Source organism: Chiloscyllium plagiosum, chromosome 7 (genome assembly GCF_004010195.1).
Source record: "Chiloscyllium plagiosum isolate BGI_BamShark_2017 chromosome 7, ASM401019v2, whole genome shotgun sequence".
Lineage (NCBI taxonomy): Eukaryota > Metazoa > Chordata > Chondrichthyes > Orectolobiformes > Hemiscylliidae > Chiloscyllium > Chiloscyllium plagiosum.
This window is the reverse complement of record NC_057716.1, coordinates 51,970,184-51,983,737: the sequence shown is the minus strand read 5'-3', so window position 1 is coordinate 51,983,737 and position 13,554 is coordinate 51,970,184.

Genomic DNA, 13,554 nt, shown 5'->3' with positions numbered 1-13,554 from the left:
AAAGATGTGGATGCTTTGGAGCGGGTTCAGAGGAGGTTTACCAGGATGCTGCCTGGACTGGAGGGCTTATCTTATGAAGAGAGGTTGACTGAGCTCGGACTTTTTTCATTGGAGAAAAGGAGGAGGAGAGGTGACCTAATTGAGGTATACAAGGTAATGAGAGGCGTAGATAGAGTCGATAGCCAGAGACTATTTCCCAGGGCAGAAATGGCTAACATGAGGGGTCATAGTTTTAAGCTGGTTGGAGGAAAGTATAGAGGGGATGTCAGAGGTGGGTTCTTTACACAGAGAGTTGTGAGAGCATGGAATGCGTTGCCAGCAGCAGTTGTGGAAGCAAGGTCATTGGGGACATTTAAGAGACTACTGGACATGCATATGGTCACAGAAATTTGAGGGTGCATACAAGAGGATTAGTGGTCGGCACAACATCATGAGCTGAAGGGCCTGTTCTGTGCTGTACTGTTCTATGTTCGATGTTCTATATCCAGAGGTGGTTCATAGGGATAGACATGGTCTGCTCCAGGGTTGGGCCAATGGTGTGCTTATGTTGGTAACTATTCAGATAAATAACTTGGAATCCTCTGAAGTCTTCACCTCTACCTCAGAATAAGGGACCATTTCAGAGGATTACAGATGCCAGGTAATTGCCCATTGGAATTTTAAAGTTCCCAGGCAATTACCAGGTAGTCAGTGTGTTGAGAACTGTACAGAATTTTTTGTTGAATTCTCTGACTATGCCTAAACCTTATTTCAAACATGGACAAAAGAGCTGAATTCCAGAGATAAGGTGAGACTGACTGCCCTTGACATCAAGGCCACATGTGACTGACGTCCCTTGATATCAAGGCCACATGTGACTGAGTGTGGCATCAAGGAGCCTAAGCAAAACTAGAGTCAATGGAAATCTTCATCAGTTCGAGTCATTAGTAACATTAAGAATGTGGTTGTGGTTGGTTGAAGTCAGTCAGCTCCAGGACACCTCCACAGGAGTTCCTCAGCGGAGTCTCCGACCCGGTTACATTCAGCTGCTTCATCAACAGCCTTCACTCAAACATAAAGTGGGGATATTTACTGGCACAACACCATTCATGGTTCCTCAGATACTGACAGCATCCAGATTTGGACTGCAAAGTAGAAAGTAACATTTGCACCATGTAAGTGCCAGGCAATGGCCATCTCTCCTTAACATTCATTCATCACTGAAACCCCCAACATCAATATTCTGGAGTGACCATTAGCCAGAAACTAAATTCGCCATATAAATATTTTGCCAAGTCAAATGTTAGAATACTAATGAATAACTCAGCTCCTGATTCCCCAAAGCCTGTCCAGTATCTACAAGCCAGATGGGTTTTCCTGTGCATGTGAAAGAATTAATAATCAACAAAAGTACTTCAATACTCACCTTTCTTTTTTAGTTTTCAAATGTGACCGGTTTTTATTTGCCTTAGGAGAGTTTAGGATCTAACAATTTATTTACTTTTTTAATGTGCCTCAAATGTTTCCAATAGAAATTTCTGGACTCAGAATCATGGAGATGTACAACACGGAAACAGACCCTTCAGCCCAACTTGTCCGTGCCAACCAGATATCCTAACCTAATCTAGTCCCATTTGCCACCACTTGGCCCATATCCCCCTTAAGCCTTCCTACTCATATATCCATTGAGATGCCCTTTAAGTGTTATAATTGTACCAGCCTCCACCACTTCCTCTGGCAGCTCATTCCATACATGCACCATCCTTTGGTTGCCCCTTCGGTCCTTTTTAAGTTTTTCCCCTCTCCCCCTAAGTGGGCGGCATGGTGGCTCAGTGGTTAGCACTGCTGCCTCACAGTTCCAGGGTCCCAGGTTCAATTCCCGCCTTGGGCGACTGTCTGTGTGGAGTTTGCACATTCTCCCCATGTCTGCGTGGGTTTCCTCTGGGTGCTCCAGTTTCCTCCCACAGTCCAAAGATGTGCAGGTTAGGTGAATTGGCCATGTTAAATTGCCCATAGTGTTAGGCGCGTTAGTCAGAGGGAAATGGATATGGGTGGGTTACTCTTCGGAGGTTCGGTGTGGACTTGTTGGGCTAAAGGGCCTGTTTCCACACTAGGGAATCTAATCTAAACCTATGCCCTCTAGTTCTGGACTCCACCACCCCAGAAAAAATACCTTGTCTATTTACCTTATGCATATCCTTCACGATTTTATAAACTACCATAAGGTCACCCCTCAGCCTCCGATGCTCCAGGAAAATTGCCCCAGCCAATTCAGCCTCTCCCTATAGCTCAAACCCTCCAATCATGGCAACATCCTTGCAAATCTTTTCTGAACCCTTTCAAGTTTCTCAACATCCTTCATAGAGGAGGGAGACCAGAATTGCACACAATATTACAAAAGTGACCTAACCACAACATGACCTCCCAACTCCTATACTCATGTTTTCTAAGGAAAATTAAATATAGAATGTAATATAAGGAAAACATCTTTAACTTTTTGCCAATAAAACAAATATTAATATGATAATATTTTATGGCCTGATATATCTTTGATCATCATAGTCATAAGATTAAAGAGCATTTAGAGATTTATCAAAAGTAAAATAAGCAATAGTTTCTCCTTCTCGAGACGTGATGAACGATAAGCAGTTTTTTTAAAAAAAATAACCATGAAAAGGTTCTGTTGAGTGTTCAGTCATGCATTTACTTGAACAAGGTAGTGTTCGTATAAACAAAGTCTGTCACTAGTTGGATGGATTTGTTTGAAATAGTGATTTGAAAATGAAAAAGGAATATTTATTTTCCAGAATTACAGAGCTACAGGAAGAGTGGGAGGTGAGTGCAGGGGGAAGAGTGGAATTGATGAATTGCTTCAGTATGAGTACAATGTGCTGAGTGGCCTTCTCCTGTGTTGTAATCATTGTATGATTCTGTAGTGTCTACCTGTAGTAAATTCAGTATTGGCACGCATTTTGCTTTCATCTCTCTCTGACCAAAGACAACATTTTCTTAAAAAAAGGGTCTCTGAAGTTCTGCCTGTTAATTGTCAGTAACAGGCACGGCCTGATAAATGTTTATTGCGCAACGTCCAGCTGTGTGCAACTACAACTCACCTTCACACAGATGCAAGCACATTCATGAAAAGATTGAAATGATAAGAGTAAGAGGCATTTTATGTTTTATGGTTTCAAGAGTTGTTTGTCACATTTGCTTTATCATGAAGACTTAAAATAACTAAATGTGTAATCCTTCTTGTCTCCTGGAGAAGAAGGATGGATATGTTGTTGTTTTATGTTTGCAGTAGTTGATTTCACTTAATATCCTCCAGTCATGGTGCAATGGAGAAACACGGTACAGTTCCTCAGGTAGACAGTTCAAGACCAATTTGAGTCTATGCTTACATATTATTTGAGAGAGATGTTCTAAGACAGGATATTTTCCATTGATTATTGTAAATGTTTGTGTGTCTGACCAGAATATGCCTTCTTAAAACCTTTTCCTGAAACTTTGTCTGTCATGTGACAAGATCATCTCTTTCCACTGATGTCACAAACAGCTTCTGATGATTAGGACATGGTCAGGCAGTGACATTCAGGTATTGCTGGTCCACAGTCCTTTTTGGAAGGCTGTGTACTGACTACGTGAACCATGTAGCTTCACTGTATTCCATTCTCATTGTAGCACTGTAACTGATTGAATAATTAGTTATTCTGGCTCATTAATGAACATGCAAAGGTAGAATTGTTAGTGGAGTGACATTTGAACTAGAACAAAGAACAAGACAGCACAGCAACAGGCCCTTTGACCCATCAAGACCGTGTTGATATACGATACCTTTTTAAACTGAAAACCCTTTGCCTCTATGTGGTCCCTCTATATATGTATCCCCTATTTCCTACCTGTTCATATGTCTGTAAGATGCCTCTGAAACATTGCTATTGTATCCATCTCCACCACTTCCTCTGGCAGCAATTCAAGGCACTTACCACCCTGTGTATTAAAAACTTGCCTCTCACATCTCCTTTAAACTTACCGGCTTTTACCTTAAACCTATGTCCACTAGCAATTGGCATTTCCATTATGGGGAGAGGACTCTTATTATCCTATCCAAACCTCCCACAGTTATGTAAACTTGTAGCAGGTCACCCCTCATCCTTCAGTGTTCAAGTGAAAGTAAACCAAGTTTGTCCAATCTCTCCTCATAGCTAATACCCTCTAAGCCAGGCAACATCCCAGTAAAACGTTTCTGTACCATCTCCAAAGCCTCCACATACTTCTGTAAATGTGATAACCGGAACAGTATGCAATATTACTGGTCTCAGTAAAGTTCTACACAGCTGCAACATGACTTGACAATTTTTATATTTTACTCTGAATGGTGAAGGCAAATGTGCATTTATACCTTCTTGACCACCTAATGCACTTAGAACCATACAGTCATACAGTACAGAAAAGACCCTTGGGACCAACTCCTCCGCACTGACCAGATATCCTAAACTGATCTAGTCCTATTTGCCTGCATTTGGCCCCTATCCCTCTAAACTATTCCTATTTATGGACCCATCCAGATGCCTTTTAAATGTTGCAATTGTACCAGCCTCCACCATTTCCACTGGCAGCTCATTCCATACATGCACTACTCTCTGTGTGAAAAAGTTGTCCCTCAGGTCCCTTTTATATCTTTCTTCTCTCATCTTAAACCTATGACCTCTAGTTTTGGACTCCCCCACCCTAGGAGAAAAGATCTTGGCTATTCACTTTATCCTTGCCCCTCATACTTTGAGAAACTTCGATAAGATCCACCCACAGCTCCCACACTCTAGGGTAAAAAGCCCCAGCCTTTTCAGCCTCTCCATATAGTTCAAACCATCCAGTCTCAGAAATATCCTTATAAATCTTTTCTGCACCCTTTCAAGTCTAGCAACATCCTCCCTATGCAGGGCAACCAAAATTGTACACTAAAAGTAGTATTCCAAAAGTGGCCTCACCAATGTTTTGTACAACTGCAACACAATGTCCAAATTCCTATACTCAGTGCACTGACCAATGGAGGTAAGTGTACCAAATGCCTTCTTCACCTTCCATCAACCTGTGAGTCCACTTTCAAGAAAACCCTGCACCCCTAGTTCAGCAAACTTTCCCAGAGCCCGACCATTCACTTATCAAAATGCCTTGTCAAAATGCAAAACCTCACATCTACCTAAACTCTTTCTGCCACCCCTCGGCCACCAGCCCATCTGATCAAAGTCCTGTTGAACTCTGAGATGCCCTTCTTGACTGTCTACTACACCTCCAGTTTTGGTGTCATCTGCAAACTTACTAACCATACCTCCTACATTCATATCAAAATCATTGATAAAAATGACAAAAAGCAGTGGACCCTGCACCAATCCTTGTAGCACATCACTGGTCACAGGCCTTCTGTCTGAAAAACAACTCGCTACCATCACCCTCTGTCTATCGTGTTGCCACTTCTAGGAAACTGTGGACCCGTAACCTAAATCCCTCTGTTGACGCTACTAAGGGTTCTGTCATTTACTGTATATTTCCCTCCTGCATTAGATCTTTTAAAATGCATCCTCTCACATTTATCCAGATTAAAGTCCAACTGCTATTTCTCCGCCCAAGTTTCCAGCCTGTCTATATCTCTATATCCTGCCGTGTCCTCTGGCAATCCTTCTCACTGTCCACAACTCCTCCAATCTTTGTGCTGTTCACAAACGTACCAATCAGGCCACATACATTCTCCTCCAAATTATTTATATCTATTACAAACAATAGCACTGATCCCTGCAAAACACCACTGGTCACAGATCTCCAGTCCAAAAAACACCTTTCTATTGTTACTCACTGTGTTCTATTATCCAAATTATTTATATCTATTACAAACAATAGGGGTCCCAGCACTGATCCCTGCAAAACACCACTGGTCACAGATCTCCAGTCCAAAAAACACCTTTCTATTGTTACTCACTGTGTTCTATTACCAAGCCTGTTCTGCAGCCATCTATTAGCCACCACAAATCTTATGTGGCTTCACCTTTTGTATCAACCTGCCATGAAGGACCTTTTTGAAGTCCTTGCTAAAGTTCACAAAGACAACATCAACTGCCCTGCTTTCATCAATTATCTTTGTCACTTCCTCAAAAAACTCAATCAAGTTTGTGAGACATGACCCTCTCTTCATAAAGCCATTCAGCCAATCACTAATAAGCCCGTATTTTTCCAAATCTAAGTAAATCCTATCCTTAAGAATCTTCTCCAATAATCTCTCTAACACTGACATAAAACTCACCGACCTGTAATTTCCCAGATATGCTTGTTGCCCTTCTTAAACAAAGGATTAATGTTGGCTATTCTCCATCCTCTGGGACCTCTCCTGCATCTGAAGAGGATACAAAGGTTTTGTAAAAGGCCCCAGTAATTTCCTCACCTGCCTCCCTCAGCGTTCTGGGAATAGATGGGGACTTGTTGACCTTAATGCTTTTCAAAACACCCAACACTTCCTCCTTTTTTATATTGACATGCCCTAAAATATCAGCATACCCCTCCTGAGACTCACTATCCACCATGTCCTTCTCCCTTGTGAATACCATTGCAAACTATTCATTAAGGACCTCATCCACTTCCTCCGGCTTCACGCATACATTTTCTCCTTTGTCCTTGAGTGGACCTACCCTTTCCCTAGCTATCTCCTGCTTCTTATATATGTATAAAATGCTTTGGGATTTTCCTTAATCTTTTTTGACAAAGGCATTTCATGGTCCCTTTTAGCCCTCCTAATTTCATCTTTGAGTTCTTCCCAGATAGCTTTGAATTCTTCAAGGCCTCTGTCCATGTTCAGTTTCCTAAACCTTACGTATGCCTCCTTTTTCCTTTTGCTGTCAATTTCTTTTGTCATCCAAAGTTCCTGAATCTTGCCACCTTATTGTTCATTTTCATAGGAACATGCTAGTCCTGAACTCTAATCAACCAGCCTTTAATAGACTCCCACATGCCTGATGTGGATTTTTCCCTCAAACAGCTGCACCCAATCTACACTCTCCTGTTCCAGCCTAGTATTGAGGTTATTACTTATCCCCCGGTTTAGTACTTTTGCCTGAGAACTACTATTATCCTTACCCATAAATAACTTAAAACTTACAGAATTATGGTGTTATGGACCAGACCAAACCCCTTTCAAGTACATCAATCTACATCCTGACTTTTATCTTAAAGGCAAGTGTAAGGTGCTGTGTTCCAGATGTAAATTGATTGGTTACGCTACTCAACTTTAAGAAAAACACACTTTATTCTTACTCTACATTTAAAATACAAGCAAAAGAAAGAAGAATTGGTATAACTTTAACTCTATTGGAAAACCTAACAGAATAATAGATTATTTAGCTATTAAACAGCAACTGTTCCAATATAGTAACATTTCATAAACAGACCCTTGGCAGATTAATAAAACAAGTTGTCTCACATGCAATTCTTTCAGCAGAGAGAACTCTAGTTTTTCGCTGTGGCTGAGAGAGATGTAACAGCTTCCACAGCCAATATCAAACCGCAACAACTGCTGAAAGCTAAGCTTAAACCCTGGTTTTGTGGGGACCTGACTCCACCCATTCATGCAGCTTCCATTGTTCTATCTTTTAAACAACTCCCAAGGCCTCACAAGCTGTTTACTGGCTTAGAATACACAGATCAGCACCTCTGTCTCTCTTCAAATAAAAGGACAAAATATACATCTTAAAGTCTTTGTATTATTATAATGGTCACTGTTCCTGAAATGCTCTCCCACTGGAAGGCTCATTCCCCAATACCAAGTCTAGTATGGCTCTTCCCTAGCTGGACTACTTACATGTTGTTTCAAAAAACTGTCTTGGACACACCTAACTACTCCCATCCCATCCAAGCCCCTGGCAGTAAGCAAGTCCCAGTCAATACAGCGTATGTCAAAATCTCCCACTATAACAAACCTGTTGTTTTTACATGTTTCCATAATCTGTACATGTATCTGTTCCTCTATCACTCACTGACTGTTGGGAGGCTTGTAGCACAATCTCCATCAAAGTGATTACATTCTTCTTAATACTGAAATTCTATGCATGTGGTCTCACTAGATACACCTCCAAGGTAACCTCCAGCTGTGATATCCTCCCTAATCAGTAACACAATTACTTCACCTCTTTATATCCCTCTCTACATGCCTGCAACATCTATAAGCCAGAACATTAAGTTGCCAGTCTTGTTCTGCTCTCAACCAAGTCTCTGTAATAGTTACAACATTATAGCTGGATTATTTCAAGCTCTACGTTCATCTGCCTCACATACTCCTCACATTAAAAAAAATACACCTCAGACAGCCAGTCCCATCATGTTCAGTAATCTCCCCCTTGTCTGTTCTTCCTCTTCAAATTACTAACCTTGTCTCCGATTACTCCTCAGTCATTTTATTTGCTGCCCTATTGCTTTGGTTCTCCCATATGGCACTAAAATATCTACCTGCCAGGATATTGATACCCATTCAATTTAGGTGCAACTCATCCTTCTTGTCGGGTTCCTCCTGCCGTGGAAGACATCCCAATGATCCACATGCTTGAAGCCCTCCCTCCTACACCAGCTGTTTAGTCATGTATTTAACTGTACTTTTTTTCTTTTCCATGGTCACCTCTTTGATCTGAAGGAAGTGGGAGGAGTTAAAGGAAGAGTTGTTCAAAGTGAGGACAAGCTTGGGCAGATGGAGGTCGGTAGTGGTAGTGGTGAATGGAGATGGTTCAGGTCTTTTTTCCAGGAAGAAGTGGAGAGCTTGGATACCCTCCTGATGGGGGGATTGGATGTCCATGGTGAAATGGATGTGGCTGGAGCCGTGAACATTTTCAAACAGATGTAAAGTGGGAAGGGACTGGACAAGGCTAAAAAAATTAAGTCAAGGTAGGAAGAGAAAGGTTCTGTGGAGCAGGAACATGCGGAAACAATGGGTCTGCCCGGGAAGTCCTAATGTGGATTTTGGGAAGAATGTAGAAGGGGGCTCTTTGGGTAAAGGGGCTGTGAGATTGGAGGCTGGGGGTGGAACATCCCCGGGTGAGATGAGCTTAGGGGCAGTTATGGAAACAATAACTTGAAGTTCAATGGTGGGATCATGGTTCCGGGGAGATAGTCACAGGTGTCTGACAGTTGGCACTCATAGAGTCGTAGTGTTATACAGCATGGAAACAGACCCTCTGGTCCAACTTGTCCATTCTGACCAGGTTTTCCAAACTAAATTAGTCCCATTTGCCTAAGTTTGGTTCATCTCTCTCTAGATCTTTCCTATTCATGTACCTGAATGTTGTAACTGTACCCACATCCACCACTTCCTGTGGCTGTTCATTCCACAAACAAAATTACGCTCTGTGTGAAAATGTTGCCTCTCAGGTCCCTTTTAAGTCATATTGAGATTGTACAGGACATTGATGAAGCCTCTTAGAATCATAGAATCCCTACAGCGTGGAGGTAGGTATTTGGCCCTGCAGCCCATTGAGTTCACACCAGCCCTCCAAACAGCGTCCCACTTAGACCCAACCCCTACCTTATAACCCTGTATTTCCTATGGCTAATTAAGACCATCAGTACTCACGGTGCAGATTTTACACAGCCTGCAGTAAATGTGCAGTTATTCCTGAGGCTGGCTGCTGTGAAGACCTGTTTTCTTTTTAATTGGTCTTCCGAGTGATCAACAGCGATGAACGCAGCAGATTTACATTGGCAACAAAGGCAGAAGTTGCTGGAAAAACTCAGCAGGTCTGGCAGAATCCGTAAAGAGAAATCAGAGTTAACATTTCGGGTCCGGTGATCTTTCCTCTTTTGGTTTTTCTTGCAAGGTTTACATTGGTGGCATAAAACATGCACCTTGCAAAGTAATAATCCTGCCAACCTGTTAAATAGACTACGTAAGAACTGAAAGAACGGTTAATTTAATTACCCATTAGTTGGTGACAGTGAACTCAACATCCTTTTGTAGGTCCTGGCCTTCCTAGTCTTATGGTAATATCGAGGTTTTAAAATATTTTGAACGAGGAGATACAACTCTAGAACATTAAATGCTATGGATCTAACCATGTGAATATACTAAACAAGCAGTTTATTAAAGGAGCACAATTCTTGTTAATACAATGGCTTAAATGCAGGCTTAATCATTACTTTTGAATCATTGCTGACTTCAAGTTGAAGATTGTCTTAATTTTGACAAATTTAAATCTTTATTTTATTTCCAGCAAGCACCAGGCTTACGTTTATAAGAAATTTGCCTCGTTGGTTTCAATTAAATCATGTATTGGATCATTTAATTTATCGCCGAGACATGTTAAGCCTTATGACAAACATCTACCTGTAGCAATACGTGATCATTGCTAATAAGCTGTAGGCTTTCAAGCCACAGAGTGCTCATGTGGACTACAACTTGTTCATGTCACTATGGCAACATGCAGTCAACCAGCACAAGAATCGTACCTGACCTTAACACAAGAAAAAGGAGAAAACAGCAGGATAGCCACAAATCACTTGGGGTTTCTATGTCTATTACACTGCATTACGCATTAATGTTAACAGAGACTTCATTCATATCCAGTTTTGAGCTGGACAGGCTGGTTATCGCTTTGGTTGCTTGTTCATCATTGCTATTTAAAGCCAGGTGTTAAAATGGCCGTTTTGTTTTTCACATATTGACAAAGCAAAACAAAGTCTGCATTGTGGCAAGAAAAAATAGTTCTGATTGCATTTCTAGGCAGATGACTTGAATCTTGAAAGATACATTTGGAGTTCCCTAAGTGGTACCAAAGCACAAATAAATCCCAAGTGTCTGTTACTCCTGAAGAATCAAGGAAGGTCGAGCTTTTCTGATGGAGGGCTCAACCACTAAATGGATACAATGTTGGAAAATTGTGCTTGTCACTTCCTGATTAGAAACATCTCTGGATGCTTGCTCCGTTCAGATCACATGGCACTACAGCCAACAATCTTGTTATATGCTGTTTATGAATATTATGGCATTCATCTTACAATGGGTCCCCTTTAGTCGAGTATTAATGTTTAGGGTTTCGTGCCTGCAGTTCTTCATAGAATCATTCAATAGAGGCCTCGAGGCCTTCTGGCCCACTGTCTGCTTGAGATATTGTGAAAACCAGGAGACAACCCCAAGCAAGCTAAAAAGTTTGTTCTATTCTTTCACAGGATGTGGGTGTTGCTAGCTAGGTTGGCATTTATTGCCCATTCTGAATTGCCTTGAGACAATGATAGTGAGTTGCCTTCTTGAACTGCTGCAGGTGGTGTGGTGTAGGTACACCCAAAAATGTAATTGGAATGTGAATTCCTGGACTTCAATCCAATGACTGTAAAGGAGCAACAATATAGTTCCACAACAGGATGGTGCATGATTTACAATGAATCTTGCGGGAGATGGTGTCAATCCATCAGCTGTCCTTGTCCAAAGATTACAGGTTTGTAAGGTGCTGTCGAAGGAGCCCTGATGAGATGCTACAGGGCATCTTGAAGATGGCTGCTATTGTGCATCAGTGGTGGAGCAAGAGATCATATAAGTTGTAGGTTGTGGTGCTAGTCAAATAGGCTGTTTTGCCCCAGATGTATAGAATATTGCATTACATACCTGGCTTGTACCCTGTGGAATGTGGACAGACACTAGGAAGACAAAAACTGAATTCCGAGCCTCTGGACTGCTCTTGTAGCCGCAGCATTTGTATGGCTAAAAGAATTGAAGCTGACATTGGGGAAAAGGCAAAACTGAAGGTAGGATGGCTATTTGACATAGTAAATCAGAGTTGGGTGGAATATTGGATTTCACCAGTAACTGATAATAATTACTGAAACTGTCTCAGTTGCTGATTGTAATGACAATAATACTTGGATTCCTCTCATAGTGAACAATGATACAATAATTCACAGAAACTCTACCCATCTCTCTCTCTCTCTCTCTGCAGTCAAGTTTCCATTCATTGACTCCCGGTTTCCTTTCATATCTGTCCCCAAACATGAGTCCTAATCACAGACAGTCTCTGTCTGTTTCTCTATCCGCTGAATCCAACTCCTGTTCCTAAATCTCTGGTCATCTCTCTCTTTCTTTCTCTCATTCTCTCCAGTCAGCAGTTACTCTATCCCTGACTTTTGTCCCAGTCTTCAGAGATCAATCTTATGTTCCCCAATTCCCTTCTACATTGTCTGTGTCTGATCTCTTTGAACACAGCCTTGCTTGTCTCTCTTTCTCACGTGCTCCCCAAGATTTATGGCCATTCTTCCACAAGCCAGTCTAGTTTTCAGAATCATTGTCTTTGAACTACAAGAAAATGAATTACATTAACCACATGGACACTAGTACTTGGACATAATTTTAAGATCCCAAAGTATGTCATTAAATCCTAACTTTTGAATTAATTCAATATTGAAAATTTGTGACAATAGTTCTGTGACTTACTCTAAATTTGTTTTTAAGATATTGTTTATTTAATCCAGTTTCAGAATGGTTAAAACAGGGGTACTACAAATTATTTGTCATTATACTCTTCTGCCATAGTGGGGCACTGTTACTCTTTACTAATGCCTTGCAAACGTTTAAAATAAGAAAAGGATCTGTGGACTGTCAACCGAATAAAGGCTTTCTGGTTGTGAGAAATGGTCATTTACGACATAACAATTCAATGACCTCCACAACGATAATGAATGATCCACAATAGATGCCATGTCACAGAAACGTCTACAAAATTATAATAGATCATGCAATGCTCAGGGAATTCTCATTCACTGCCAACACGTGCAGAAAATCACATTCGACAGAAAATAAGTGGCATAATAAGGGTTTTTACTGTTTGTGTTATTTATTTCTGGTCTGTGGTAGAGTTGGAGAAAATCTAGAGGCATAACTGTCTTAAAATAAATTTCATCCTCACCTGTAATCGTTTCAGAATCCTGGTAATCCAGAGTTTCAATCACATGTTCAATGTTGTTCATCTGTAGAATGCATTTTAGAAGCTGAACAGGAAAGAGCAAAGTCAAAGAATGTTGAATTTCTGTGGAATATATTACAGTAAAGTACAGATCATCACCTCTACTGTTTCCAAGAGCCAGTAATTCATAGGAAATAATTTGATTACTCAATTTGTTGCAATTTGAAACATTGTATACCGTTACTTTGGAAACAGAGTGAGTTTTCTTCAATCGTGTTTTCAACCACACTGGCATTACTGTTCATTTTATTCCACAGCCCTTAGTTTCCTTTTCATTTTTGTAAGTTAATGTTTTAGGTTAAGTTTCTGCCTTATAAATTATCATAAATTTTTAAAATAACTTACGAAAAGCAATCAGTTGAGTACAATTTATTCCTGGCATTTAACATTGTAGATTATCCTTCAAGGCAATCAAATGAAGGCACCATCAGAAATAGCACCAAGCAATATGTCATTGCGCCAGGCACAATGTCCTCAGTTCAATTTTTGATCTGTATGAATTTAGGAACTGGAGCAGCATTCAGGTTCGCACAGGTAGTCTTCCGAGTAATAGTAAAGCTCTTGTAGCCACAGAGATGAAATGTCGGCTTTACTTTCA